Below are 12,427 nucleotides of genomic sequence, written 5' to 3'. Positions count from 1 at the left end.
ATGCTGCCAAGAAGCTGAAGAAATGGACTGACCTCTGGAACTTCATGAAGTTCCACAAGGGGAAGTGCCAAGTTCTGCACCTGGGGAGGAACATCCCCAAGCACCAATATATGATGGGGCCACCTGACTGGAAAGTAGCTTTGCAGAAAAAGGACCCAGGGGTCCCAGTGAACAGCAAGTTGACCATGAGACAGCAATTTGACCTTGCAGTAAAGAAGGCTAGTGGTATCCTGGGCTGCATTAGGAGGAGTGTTGCCCGCAAGTTGAGGGGGATGATTCTTCCCCTCTACTCAGCACTGGTGAGGCCATACGTGGAGTACTGTGTCCGGTTCTGGGCTCCTCAGTACAAGAGAGACATGGACATATTGGAGAGTTTAACAAAGGGCCACAAAGATGATTAAGGGACTGGAGCATCTCTCCTATGAGGAAAGGCTGAGGGAGCTGGGACTGTTCAGCCTGGAGAAGAAAAGGGTTGGGACGATCTTTTCAAAGCATACAAGTATCTGAAGGGAGCGTGTGAAGAAGATGCAGCCCAGTGACAGGGCAAGAAGCAATTGGCAAAAACTGAAACACAGGAGGTTCCAGCTGGAACCTCTTTTTTACTGTGAGGGTGACCGAGGGTGACTGGCTCAGATTGCCCACAGAGGCTGTGGAGTCTCCATCATTGGAGACATTCAAAAGCCATCTGGACATGGTCCTGGGCCACCAGCTCTTGGTGGCCTTACTCGAGCAGGGCAGTTGGACAAGATGACCTCCAGGGGTCCCTTCCAATCTCAACCCTTCTGTCATTAAGTGATTCTTCAGAGGAGTAGCTTTGTAATTATGGCCCAATGTTCCCAAACACAATGCAATAACTTTCACTCAAAAGCCTTTCATTTGAGCCCTGACAGTAACATGGGTGGTCAAAGTCAGTCTCCAGAACGACATAAAACTATGTATATACCAGAGTACTCCCCTCACGGACTCCATAGCACGGATACATTGGCAGGTTTTTTTCCTGTCTAAATAAAGGGCTCTTCAGATATTCTGTAGCAGATTTGTGTAATAATCAGAAATCTTTTCAGCTCTGCTTCTGACTGTGTCGCCTCTCTGTCCCGTCTTTTCCACATTGACATGTTCTAGATCCTCATCACTAGTGGACACTAACTCATTCTGTTTCCCTCAGTGAGGTAAAACATAGGTCTGAGGAGAACAGGCCTGTTTACATGTGCTTGTAGAGTTCTCTAGCAGAGCTTTCCTGGACTGTTCTGTCAAGACAGAATTTCATCTAACCGAATTATCATGCACTTTCCTGGTGATGGGCTGCTTCCTGGCTGGGCAGGGACCATAACGGCTCTTTTCACTGGATCCCCTATACTAGCTGCTTTCATTTGTACACCTCTAACTCATCCTGAGGTCCTTTCTAGTAGCAACAAAATGGAATGATCCCAATCTGAATCTTTTTGAGATCAGAATTTCTTCCATGTAGGAAGAAAATTATCTAAGTCTAAACTAAATTTTGCGGTGAATTAGTTAAAATGCGTTAGACTTCTCTGTGGATAAGCCATTTTATTCACATTTTAAGTGGATGTAAGTAGTTTAATGTTGCTTTGGGAGCAAAGTGAGACAAATCATATTAAAGCAGCTTTAATTCTAGATAAGACATGGAGTTGTATGCAGTTTAAGGTAATCAATTTTAAAATTATTTTTTCAGTTATTGAGCAACAATTCATTAAGCATCCCTGTGTGAATAAATTTTCAATAGCCTCTTTATTTGTCTTCTATTTCTGGTACTGCTCTTCTCACCATATATATAAGCAGTCTGATTTTGGCTTACTTTTTGAACAGGCAGTGTTTCTGGTGGCTGTTTGGAAGGACTGTGCCTTTTGGAAGTTCTTCCAGACAAAGAGTAGTAGTCATCAGTGGTCTTCTCTGCCAGTCAAATAAAGGTTCTCTCCTTTGGCTTCAACAGCATGGCCCTTCAGAGAGCAAAAGAATTGCAGTCCATTATAAAATGGCATCTGTTACCTGTATAAGCAAGATTTTTCAGCATAGTAAGTAGTTTTAGAAATCAACATTTTAAAAGATTACTAAGAAACAAGAAATGTGCTTGGCAAGTTTGAAAGAATAGCTCTACATAGGAAGTTATTGTCTGATAGTGTATGCTGCATAGATAAATAGTATTATAATACAGCTTTTAAAATACAATTGTACTTCACAGGATACTAGTCAAAGGTGTGGAAAGCAAAGACATACACTGAGTTTGGAGTAAAAAGTCCCTGCCATCTCCTTCCAATTTCTTCAGGCCATCTGATTTCTATGCCTTTTCCATAGCACTATCATATGCCGTCCTGATCATGCAGGAGAGGTGTAACTACCAAAGTCTGTAAGTCTTCGGACAGATGGAGAGACAGGATCTGACAGGTGGAATAAATGTGTGGGCGCACACACACACAAAACAGAGAGAAACTATAGAAGAAATTACATATGAATACAATGATAAATGTCTGGGAAACATCCATTATTTCTTCACATGGCCTGAGTAAGGTTCAAAAGACTTGACTGCTTTTATATGAGGTAGCAGAAAAAACAGATAAAGTACAAAAACCTCAAAAAGGTCCAATTTTATTTTAATTTATATATATTTTACTATGAATACCGTATAATTATATTTATTGAAACTGTTCCTGATTACAGTAACATTAGAAGGTTGGGAATGATGTCTCCTAAAACCTTGTATTAAACTATTTTTAGGTCCTCATGTGTTACTTAAAAGCTAATGTTACTATCAACAGAAAATGAATTTATTTGATAAATAATTGTGTTATGGCTTCAAATTAAAAAAGTGTGTCAGGACTTGGATGGCAATTTAATTTGCCAGTCACCCTAATGCATTATTCTAAGTTAATTAAAATGCTTTCAATTTTTTTGCTAATGCTTTTCATTTATGTTCTGACCATTTCCTGATGTTTCAATTAGTTTTGTTCACAAACATGTGTTATAATGAGCATCAAGTTAAAATCAAGGGTTACTAAAATTTATGACACTTAACCAACCCTTGAGCCCTGTTTGACTTCATAATATTTCAGATGACTTGATGTGTGTAAACAGATAGCTAATTCAGCTACTGTTACATATGAACTTAATGAATGTAATGACATTTATGGAACTAGTCAGAATTTTTCAATGAAATATTTTCTGTTCCAACTGACATTATGCCAAAACTGGAACATTTTGGAAACAAATACTGACTTTGATGAAGTTATGACAGGATTATTTCTAAACTCTAGAATAGACTTTCTGGAAGATGAGAGTAAAAGATGGAAAATCTTAGTTTCTTAAGCCAAACACGAACATTTTGCCAAAGTCCCGTTTTTGTCAAAAGCTTTTGCACGTTTGGCTTTCATTCCAGAGTGACACAAAAAGGTTTTCAAAGCCAGAGAAAAGCGCATAAAATGGGAGGCTCCCCCACTTAGCTCTAGCTCTTTGTCGGAATTGCCATTGTTGGTCTGTAGCCGCCTCTCTGGCTTTATAATTTCTTCATAATTTATACCTCTCATGTTGTGCTATGGTTAATTGAAAAACCCTAAAAAATTGCATTGGAAATGGAAGGGACTCTTTGGTAGAACAGTGTTCCAAATTGTTGCAAACTTTCTCCACAGACTGGATGGCACTGAATTTTGTTGCCCTCAGGACAAAGGGGAATGAACTAGTCTTCTAACAGAGGAAGAGAGAACCCAGGACAGGAGCCTGGAGAGAGCCTGCAAGGCTGGACTGTGGATACTCCTGGTGAAGAGAATCAATGACTGTTACTCTCAGTGGGAATTAGGTAGTTAGTGCTTTTGAATATTCAGTCAGTCAGACACATTCTTTCATCTTAAAATACCTAAATACTTTCAATAAATCTCAATCTAGGAGACAGAAAGAGACATACTGCAGAAAGAAAGAATTAAGATGGCTTATGATAAAGGCAGGAAGCCTGAACCTGAATTCTACATTTAACCAGCAAAAGAACATTCTACCAAAAGCCCCACCACCATCCTGCCTTGATCTTAATTGGGCATCAAATTTTGCCACAAAATCTTAAAAGCTTCTTGGTCTTCTCAGTGAATTCTCTCAGACCTAAGAAGGTATAAAGAGAAGTAACACTTTTTCATATTGCTCAAGTAGTTTATGCTACTTGTCTGATTTACCAAATGTTAGCTCAATCTTTTTTTTTTTGAATAGCTGAACAATCAGTTGGAATATCGCATAGACTGTCATGAGAATAATGGCTAACAGCTAGGTCAGATCAATCTGCACTGTAATTCAGACGTGATGAGCATATGTGTATATATGCACACATTTCAAAGCTAAGAAAAAAAAAAACAATAATGCAATCTTTTCATTACGGTTTCAGCTCCTGGCCTGGTCTGTTTCCAGCAGAAGTTAGCAGTGTCTCAGGACTAACACACAAGGAGATCTAGTACCTGATACAAAGAAAATACAAAATGCCATAGTATCAGTCTCCCTTCTCCTCCCATATACTACTTCTGCTACTGTAAAATTGTCATCCTATAAGGTTTTAGAAAGAGTTAATTATTAATAATCTTTCATCTGTCTCTTTCTTGATTCCTTTTTTTTATCTTATACAAAAAAGAAATTCTCTCTTTAAAGATTATTCCAAATAAATAATCCAGTCTCAGACCACTTAGGTTTTCATTTAAAAAGAAGGTGAAATAAATTAGTTTGGTCCTTCATAATATCTATTGATCTACTGGACAGGTTTACAATATAATATAATTTCATTTATAAAGTATGTCATAATACTGACATCAACAACATGCCTTACAGTGAATTTTAAACACATTATCATAACATATCCATTGACTAAATTAGAAAAATATCTTTGCTTTAATTTTTTTAGAAATGCTTACAAAGAAAGATGTTGTTTATCCTGAAGAAAGGAATTCTAAGTGGCAGGACAACAACGAGACAACACCAATTCATCAATAAATACCTCGAGGCAGCGGTTAACAGGTATGCTCAGCTTGCTGGGAGTTATGAAACAAAATGCCCACAATAAGCATCATTCTCTATTGTCCTACAACTTGGGAAGACATTTTCAGCATAATTTGACTGGTGTAAAATAATGAAGATAACTGATTAGGTAAAACACTTTGCTTATTTCTACTGAAAGCAATTTCTACTGAGAGCAATTATGCCAGATTCTGCACCTGATATGGTGTAATCCTGGATGTACTTACACATATGCCAGGTTGGCTGAGGAGAACTCCTACTGCATTCAGTAATTCCTGCCATCAATAAGAGGATCCCCCCTTTTGGAAACGCACACAGCCAAAATAGCAGGAGCAAACCTGTACTGTCACACCCATACATTTGATCATCTCTTTCTCTACAGCCCTGCCCCTGCATTACATATCAATAGAATATCTGTAATAAATATTCATATATGACCAGATCATCAGCCAATGTGAATTTGATTCAGTAAAGCTGTTCTGAATGGTGAATCTTTCTGTATTTTTCAGTATTTCTTTCATTGAACTGTGCTGCAATGAATTTTTTTTAAACATTGCAAACTCTCATTTTTCAAGCTTTAATTCCAAAGTCATTTTATTCTAGGCAGAGTGGGAGAGGAGACATTTAAATGTTGCTCTGCATGGTTAGCTGGTGTTTCTATCTATATTTCAAGAGTCTGCTGATTTCTGGAGATATAAGTTTACTCTTCAGGATGATAGTTTTCCCAGCGTCCACTGCTGGCTTCTTGTTAGAATTTTACCAAAAGAGGATGACACTCTATTTGTCCAGCACAGGGAGCACCAAAAAATAAAAGCATGATGAATTTTCACATTTTTTGATGTGCTAACTAGCACCATAATTTTCCTCTTTTCTGTTCTTGTTGCCACTGTAACCATTAGGAAAGCTATCAGTCACAGATAGAGTAAAATAAATATCAGCTTTCAAAAGGCAAAACCTCAATATAGGCAGTTTAAGAATTAAACAGCATTGAATAGTGTCTTTCTCACCCTTTTTGCAGTGGAATAAATGACCACAGAAGTTACATGCAGTTGAGAAAGTAGCACTCTACTCTGCAATTAAAAATGATGGATAAAATGAGAATAGAACCACAAAGCTGTCATTTTCAGATATTAAAAAGACAAGCATTTTTCTAGGCTAACTGGAAAAATCATTTGCTCATCTACTTATTCTGCTTAGATGTCAAAAAAATAAAAGGTTTATAGCATTTAACATTTTAATGATTCAGGAGAAATAGCAAACTTTAAGCCTAATCTTCCTCTCATTGAACGTGATGAGAATTTTTATCATTAAATTCAAAGTAAGTGGACTTAGACCCTTGGTTTTAAAGAAAAGTAATATTTGAGAAGATGATAATATAAATATAGAATAAAGTGCTATAGTGTTGGTGGAATAAATATGGAGGTAAAAGTAACACTTATTAGTAATAACGAATTCAGACAAAGTTGCTTATTTCCATCTTGTGCTTTCTTCCAGTTTATGAACTTTCCGAACAGTTACATATCTGTGAGACAGACATCCGAACTCAGCAATGAACCACACAAGGTATTCCCCCCAAAAAAAGGCCAGGCTCAAACTTCCATTTGCCCATTAAGCCCCTGTCAGGCTTACAGTTGCCTAAATCAAGGGGAGAAAATTCCCTTGAGACTGTGACCTTTGCAGTGGGTTAGGTTTTGGTTTTTTTCTTGAAAGCAGTGTACTTCCCTAGTTGTACATAAATGCTTCAAATATAGGGTCACTGCTACATATAAGTAGCAGTGAAAAACTCAATTCCAAAATTCACTTTTTTTTGAGAAGAGTTGGTCAGTGAGAACTCACCTGCTAGAGTACATTAAATGAACTGCTTGTCTGTTACAAGACTGCACATTAGTATGACAGTTAAAGAAAGATCACAAAAGATGGAAGCTGGGTTCTCAGCTCCTGGAAGCACCATGGTTACACTGGAGTCAATGGATCAATGTAGTTTTTTACAAGTGAGGGCTTGGCCATCCCAAGGCATTAAAATGTGTCCCAGGGCTTGGTCTAGCAAAGCCTTTTTTCAGTCCTCCCAGCACAGGACAAACAGTGCAATGTTCTGCAGAACTTATTAAATGCAAGAAAAGTCACAGAGTGCCACACAACAAACACTAAGTTGATTAATGTTCACATCATAAAGGGCAGCCAGTGCACTACTGCACAAAAAGCAATACTTGCTTTCCTAGAGGGATTCTATGTCATAACAGCGGCTAACTGTTGCACTGCTCTGTTTGCGCTTACTGCTCGCTTATCTGGGACATCATCTCTGAGATGTGTGTTGAACGAGATGCCACTGAATATGGCCTTGTCACTGTGCACTCCCAAATTCCTGAGATAATGTAATGATATTAAAAGCTATTGTCCTTATCTAAACACTTCTCCCCTCTTTTTCCTGTAAAGGAAGTTAAGTAGTATCTGTGTCAGTAGTGCACAGAAAGCTAGGAGTCATTTGTAATCCTGACATTATTGTCTCAGATTGTGAATTACGACTGTACCAGCCACGATGCTATCAAACCACATGTAGCCACTGTCACTGCATCACCATAGCTCTGCAGTAGCATCTTGCTTAGCCAAATTAATTTTATACCGTATTTCAGGCTTTTTTCCCCAAGAGCAAACCTAACGTTTTTACCTGCCCTTTATTCACTTCTCATTCATATCAATCCGTGTCAAAGAACTTTACAACAATAATATATAACCCCAGGGAACACTGATATTATATAAACTGCAGCATAATACTTAACATATTAAATTCAATTTTTCAGTTTAGCTATTCTCTGTCTGTTTTACTTGGCTTTAAAGTAAACACACCTCCAGTGCCAAATGCAGCAGTTGGAACTGACCACCTACAGCACAAGATTAAGGAAATGAAAAAATGCTGTGTATTTGTTCTGAAGCTAAAATCTCCTTCTCTCCAGCAAAGGAACTTCACTGATTATGTAAACCACACTGCTTTAAATTAAATAAAATGGAAATGTAATGAGCTATAGTGGAGTGAAGTATAGTTTATTTAAAAATTTTCCATCACATAAACTCTAAGGGAGGTCACTCTTCTATTAACAGAATTTTCCAGCCGTCTCTACTAAGTTTATCTGTAAACCTGGCAACTTTATTATAAAAAACAATACATGCAGTGAAAGGGAGAGAAGTTGATTTCAGTTCATAAGAGGCCCTTTTACTTCTTCAATTTTACCCTGTCTGTGAATAACATCTTGACAGTGTCACATCTTTTGGGGTTTTATGGAGCAAAACCCTGGTTTGCCTCTGCAGTCAGACCTCCAGGGGCTTCAGTCTGCCCATGCATGCGGAAGACAGGAGCTGCATGTTTCAATGTCACCCAGACTCTGAACTTTGTCAACATCTCTCTAACTACTGTAGCATGAAGCAAGAACATAACTTCCTCCACTTGCCCAGACACAAAAGGTGACCTACACTGATGATATTATTCTAACTCAAGTGAGCATGCTGAATGAGAAATGAACACCAACAGACAAGAGAAGGGACGACTTCCAGAGGCAAGGTGGCCCTGCTACATGTTTCTTACAAGAGTACATACTTATTTCTGAGGCTTGCCAGCTCACAGTATTTCTAATGCTTACACAACCATCTAAACCAAACAAAAATTAAGCTATAGATTAGTTCAGGATTGTAATAGAGAGTGATATAATGGATCCCATCAGTCTTGGAGTCATTATGATGCTTTCTTAAGTACAGGTACAGTTGATTGTAGGATGTAATTGCCTAGTTAAAAAGGTGTGTATAAATCTAAGATCTGTTAAGATCAAAGAAAAGAATTTCATTACAGTTTTTGTGATGGAGAACAGCAATAGTATCATCGGCGCTTCTCTGTGAGCTATCTCCTATCCCCTCTGATTTAAACCCAATATTTAATATATCATTTAGTATAGATTTCAGTGCTGTCCTTTACGTCCACTGAAGGAGCACCACTGAAGACTCTCCACAGCATTCAACTCCCATGTAGTAAAAATAATTTCTATTTTCCCATTTATTCTAAAGCTGCTTGACTTGCATACTTTATATTACTGCATACTTGTGTGAAATCCAAGAGGCCTGTTTGAATTACAAGTCAGCTCAGAGAAGAACAGAAACATAGGAAAAGAAAAATATAGTACATGTTCAGTGCATACTGAGTACTAGGAATAGGCAGGTCACTTAAAAATATATAAAATTAATCTCAGCCAGAATATTGGAATTTAACCCAAATTATAACATTTTTGAATAAGTAATTTCCAACCCAATTTAAATGTCAGTCATCTTCGTAGAGCTCCTACCTTCACTGTAGTTCATGATGAAGTAATGGTATATCGGATAGCTGCTGCTAAGCCTGCTCTTTGTTTCAGTGCACCGAGTTCCATGCGTAGCAGCTTGGAAGCTGACGAGAATTCAGTGAATCCTGATTGATAGATGAGATACCAGCAGGAGTAAAGGAAGATCTTTAAAATCAGGGAAAAGAGATGCTATAGTAAAAGGTCCACAAAGCACTAGCAGATCCTGGTTTGCCACGTCCCTCTTCAAGGTAAGCAAGTGAAAAAGCTGTGTTCTCTCTTGAATGACTCTCATGAATGAAAGCAGCAAGATTTGTAACTCATTTCTGAGAGAGTAAATAGCAACAGACCTTTTAAGAGGTCTCAGAAAGAGGCCATACTATATCGTACACAGTGAGGTCAAGAAAGAGAGAGAGAATGATGTTAAAATGAAGAAAGACCAATAGACTGAGAAGATCACTAGAAAGGGCATGGAAGTGAGTTATGTGTTAAGTCTTCTCAAGAGTGAGCCAAAAATTACTACTCAGCCTATTGTGGAAAGACTTTTTAATACCCTTTCCTATAATGACAGAGAAAATTAAACTCTAGTCATTTTATAGTTAACGAATTCCCAAACTGTTAGTTTTATTCACAGAGAAGGTTTCTCTCAATGTATTTTATTAAGCTCCTCTCTAGCAGATTGGTAATTGTGGCTTTGGTCCAACAAAGCATGCATAAAAGTGAACCTGCGAGCAACTGAATCGATTTTAGTGAAGTATAGATACGTTTAAGGTATTCATATGCTTAACTGCTTTGCTGGACTATGGTTTAGATGGACAACATCTCTATATCACCCTATCAGCCTGCCCAGCAATGCAATGGAGCCAGCAAAAAGTTAATGTGATTGTTAAGTCATTGGAAATAGGGCATGCACAAGTCTATGAAAGGATCTTGTGGAACCATTTGTCTGAAATTAGTTCTTACTTTTCCAAATTAGCTCATTTTTCTGAATAAGAGGGCTGACTATTCGGTGCAAAAATGGAGAAATTAAATAAAATTGAACATACTGAGTTATTAATCAAATTAATAGGTGGCATCAAATTGTAGCTTAAGAGCACATCTGAAAGGAAAAAGGCTGTTCGAAGATTGAATGCAAAAGTTTATACATTTTATTAATGACAGAAAAATACTATTATTCATGTATTTTATCAGTCCTGAATAATATCCTCCTAATTAAAATTAGTGCCTGCTAAATTTCTCGAATAGCATTTTAGCAACGACAAAGAATCCACATTTCCTGTAAATACTTTGCTGCACATTAGAAATAATTATCATTTCATTCACTTAAATACCAGGCTTGTGTTACAATAGTCAATGAGTCTTGTGTTATACAGCAAATTAGATTTCAAAAACCAAGCATGATCAGAATGCAGGGGCCTATACTGAAAAATCAGCAAACGGTGTTGAGCTCAGCAGGTAAAATTATTCCTAAGGATCTGGGCAGCTTTGACCCACCACCCTTGATGGGCAGCAAGAGGCGGATGCTGACCGAATGCTGCAGGACGTAGAACCATTTGAGTTACCTAGACAGGTTTGACCCTCACCTCAGTGAAAGGAACAAGAAGTGAACATTTGCAGAACCACCTGGGTGATTTAGCAGATTAGATCCCATTTCAAAGCTCCTTGGGTATTTGAGTCTTAAGGAAACCCCATGACACTTAGGCTAAAAGGGCTCAGAGTGCTTGAACAAAGCAAAAGATGCATAAACATTCAGAGAGGTGTCTCAGTACTCTAAAACGCACCTCTGTGTGCACCTGTGGTTATGATCTTAAGTAACTTTAAGACATAGGCTACTTAATTTAAATTTTTCTCTTTCTTTTTCTGCCTTTAAGAACATGGTTCAGAGGCGGCTGAAATGAATGGAAATCCTTTCTTTGTATCAGTGATTTTGAATATTATTTGTGAAAAAGTCATGCATCACCTCAGTTTACAGACAGACAACTGAACACAACTACGCTTTCTTTACATTCTGTACCTGAGTCAGAAGACTATCTGAGATTGTATTTGAGACCTTCTCTAACCTGTCCTACACTAAACACGATCGGAAGTGAAGTTTATCCCTTCTCATTGCGAGGACATCCCAAGGGCTTTAGGCATTTTAGAGCATAATCTGTGCACAGGAGCATCATCAATATGTCTTCATGATTTTAAGAACAGTAAGTAAAGAAGGCAAAAGTTTACAGAGTTATTGATTTTCCTCAGGTGATTAGATAAGGACCTTACCATAGAATTTCCTCTGTCTATTACAGTAGGATTGTTGTAACCATGATCCAAGGATATAAGAGAAGCAGGTTGGAGAGTATCTTTCATTAGACAAATAGTTAGAGAACGAAAAATACCTGGCAAATACCTATTCAGATCTGAAAAGGAGCAGCTAACCTCCAGCTAAATAAAGATTAGAAACAATTGGTCTGAGTTTAATATAAGAAAGCTAAGTAGTTACACAATATAATCATCTCTTCTCCATCTTTCAGAGTACTGTCTTTTATATTAAGACTTTAGCCTTTGCATCAGGGTGGAGAAAAAAAAGTCAGTCAAGAACTGTGAGGAACTAGTTAAAATTAAAGTGGAGGATATTAAAATGTCCCATAAACTCAGTATCTCAATCCATGGAACTATTTCCTTTTTATACAGTAAAAAGACGTATTTTTGTTTCCTAGGTTTTATTCTGAAGATATTTTGTAAGTGTACCATGAGGACCAGACTGAGAATTTGGAGATTAACTAACTCTTTTATGAAAAATAATCCCTCATTCACAACTGAGTGTTTTTGTTGTTTGTGGATTATCTGTCTGAGCTCATTTCTATGCATAGTAACTGTGTAATTTTGCTGTCATCGCTGTCATTAGTACATCTAGTGGATTGGGTAACCTTTGCTTTGTTTTGGGATGCCCATGTGCAGAATCTGTGGAGTGTGAAGGTCTTGCTATAGCAGACGGGTATTGTTATAATTGTGAACACAAGTTCATAAGATTCGCCTTGCACTCTAACAGAATTAGACTCCATTGTGTTTCTTGGCCCACAGTGGTTTGCTTCTAATTTGAGTATTTGTGAGGCAGAAGCACAAGGCAA

This window comes from Nyctibius grandis, chromosome 8 (assembly GCF_013368605.1).
Source record: "Nyctibius grandis isolate bNycGra1 chromosome 8, bNycGra1.pri, whole genome shotgun sequence".
NCBI classification, from domain to species: Eukaryota; Metazoa; Chordata; class Aves; order Nyctibiiformes; family Nyctibiidae; genus Nyctibius; species Nyctibius grandis.
This window is presented reverse-complemented; position numbering follows the sequence as displayed.